The sequence below is a fragment of the Corylus avellana genome, chromosome ca6 (genome assembly GCF_901000735.1).
Source record: "Corylus avellana chromosome ca6, CavTom2PMs-1.0".
In the NCBI taxonomy this organism is placed as follows: Eukaryota; Viridiplantae; Streptophyta; class Magnoliopsida; order Fagales; family Betulaceae; genus Corylus; species Corylus avellana.
In genome coordinates this window covers 26,607,158-26,610,302 of record NC_081546.1, presented here as the reverse complement: position 1 = coordinate 26,610,302, position 3,145 = coordinate 26,607,158, and the positions used below count along the sequence as shown (strand labels likewise).

At 31.0% G+C, this 3,145-nt stretch overlaps 1 pseudogene; it reads right to left on the bottom strand.

Moving 5' to 3' along the window:
- Positions 1-571: 571 nt before the first annotated feature.
- On the bottom strand, positions 572-1,528 carry LOC132185476 (disease resistance protein Roq1-like; annotated as a pseudogene).
- Positions 1,529-3,145: the final 1,617 nt, after the last annotated feature.

Genomic DNA, 3,145 nt, shown 5'->3' with positions numbered 1-3,145 from the left:
CAAAATTAAATCATAAAGTTCTCTACTTTAGCTCTTGCTAGAATTATAGCTTTTGTTTTAATACACACCAACATATATATATATATATATATATATATATATATATATATATATAATGTAGAAGAAGAAAAACTTACATTCCATCTATCTGTCTTTTAATGACGTTGCTTTTCATTTTGAGATTTTCAAAATAAGTAATTTTACTCTTACAATTAAAATGTTCCTATGTGAATGATCACTGACCACCAAGTTCGAAAGGTCAAATTTTTGACTTTTTTATATTACCAATTACTCTTACCTATTAAAAAACTATGCCGACTTTTGAAATAGAATTATGGACAATTGTGTATGATGATTTTATTTATCTTAATTACAATCATTTAACTTATTTGATTCTTTACTATATATGTGTATATAAATATATGATTATATATTATATGAACACATATGTGTGCATGTGTATAATTCTTCATCATTGTTTTACAAAGAATAAAGTAAAATATTTTTATAGTATGTTTACTTGTGAAAAATAAACAAATATAAAATGAGAAGAATCTCTTGATGTCACTTCTTACCGTATTTTCCTCAAGGACATGACGAACGTCTTTATGAAACCACAACCTACTGCATTTGCCAGGGTTTTCAGGTGATTCTTGTCGAACAACTTCTCTACCCATATCCTACAATAAGTCGTGCATTGCCAATTTGTTGCCTCATCAATGGTTATGAGAGACTTCTCTAAAAGAATTTTGATACCATCAACTGGGAAGAAATCACAGCTATTTAGCATTTTAATAACATAATTTGTCGGCTTTCCTTTGAAAAAACATACAATGTCAAGAAAAATATTTTTCTCATTTTCATGCAATCCATCATAACTTATTTTAAGTCTTTCTTGAATACTTTCATGTGGAATTCTTTTGCACTTATCCAGTGCACTTTTCCATTGATGTATATCTTTACCATAAAGATCTGAACCTATCACTTCTAAAGCTAGTGGAAGGCACCCAGCATAATTTAATGCATGTTCCATTAGTTTTAGAAAATCATCAGTAGGTTTGTCTCCTTTGAAAGCATTCCAACAAAAGAGCTCAAGAGCTTCGTTGCAGTCCAATTCCTTTACCTTATATATTAGATCATCAACTACTCCATGATTAGTCAATACTTTTTTGTCTCTTGTCGTTATGATGATCCTACTTCCTAAACCAAACCAGTCAACTTATCCAACCAATTTATCTAATTGGACTAATTTGTCATCCACATCATCAAGAATAACGAGTATCCTTTTAGAGCGAAGCCTTTTCTTTATCATGATAATTCATTTGTCAACATTGTCAACCTTCACAGTATGTCCTACGATTTTTGAAAGAAGTGTACTTTGTAATTGGACCAAACCCAAATATTGCTTAGAAGTTTCTCTAACATTGGCAAGAAAACAACTACCTTCAAACCGAGAGGCAATCAAGTTGTACATAGCTTTGGCAATAGTTGTCTTACTAATTCCACCAGCTCCTAAAATTCCTACCATGTGTCTATCATTCATCTCAATACTAAAAAGTGAATTGATTTGCTGTACACGAGACTCTATTCCAAGTGGATGCTTGGCAACATGTAAGTATGTGTGATTTAGGATTCTTGAGACATTTTGAACGATGTTGTCAATAAATTTGGCTTCATTCCTACCAAATACAAAATATTAGAAACATTTAATTATGAGTTAAACTTTTCATATGAGAAAACATTGTAAAATGTACATATTATTGAGTATATATGTTTGAGTGTAAAAATGTTTGAGTGTCACATTGAGAAAATGTTTAAGTGTGAGTGATTAATATGCATGTTGGCCCAAACCTATATACTTAAACTTTTTGGTTAAGTGATGTCTCAACATGTTATATTATGAGCTCACTAAAAGGTTATACCAAGTATCAAAACATTATCACTTTTATATCAAATCATTCACTTTTTATATCACATCATTTACCTTTTATTACTATTCAAATAAAAAAATCACTATAAAACAAAATTTGTCCACTTTTCAATACCGCTTTTTCATTTTTCTATATCAATCGTTATTTTCTTTTTTAATATTTTTAACTATGAACAGTGTCGTGGAGAATTGTTGTTTGCGAAACACCCTCTCAATTCCATCTGTACTTGGGGAACTGGACTGGGGCAATTGTACAGGAGACACTATTCAAATAGGATTTGGGGAACTGGACAAATGGGGCACTTATACAGGAGACTCTATTCCATCTGAATTCTTGGCAACTTGTAAGTTCCTGAACTTTATGATAAACTGATTGATTTTGTCCAATATTTGAGCTTCATTCCTACAAAATACAAAAGATCAGAAACATTTAATGAGTTGAACATTTCATATGAAGAAACATAGGAACATGATCTAGTTGCTCATTTTTCAAGAGGAAATTAATGACAATGATTGTCTACAAAGATACGGGATAACCTCCCCCTTCCTTGCTTAGGGCTTGTCTACTTAAAACTAATCAAGAATATGTTTTGCATTTCATACAAAAGTGTTTGTACATATTAAATGCTTCAATCAGCAGATTTCTAATTGAAGTATGATTTCCATGAAATCCAATGCGAAAATCATAATATTAAATAATTTTAGGTGATACAAATTCCTCACCAGTTTAGGCAGATTAAATTTTTTAAAAAAAACTAAACAAGGTGCTTTTAATTGACTGGATTTACATAATTATCCAAAATTATAACACAACAAACCACAAAACGTATGACAGAGATAGAAGGAAAAACAACCAATAAGAAGTTGCAGAAAGAAAGATGGTTGAAGTTCTCAGTTTCTTTCCTAAATTTCTCTTGACCTTCCCACTCTTTAGTCCGAGATCTCAAAAAGAAAAACAAAAGGGGAAAAATATAAAAAAGCCCCCCAAACTACTAGCCGTTTTCGATTTAGCTCCCTAATGTTTCAAAAGTGATAAAGTAGCCCCTCAAACTACCAAACTATTGCATTTTGGCCACTCCGTTAGTCAAAACCGTCAATTTGCACGAAAACTACAAAACGACATCGTTTTGTTATGGGTAAGTTACTACAATACCCTTTTATGAAAAAAAAAATTTGGGGAAAAATATAAAAAACTCCCCAAACTACCAGCCGTTT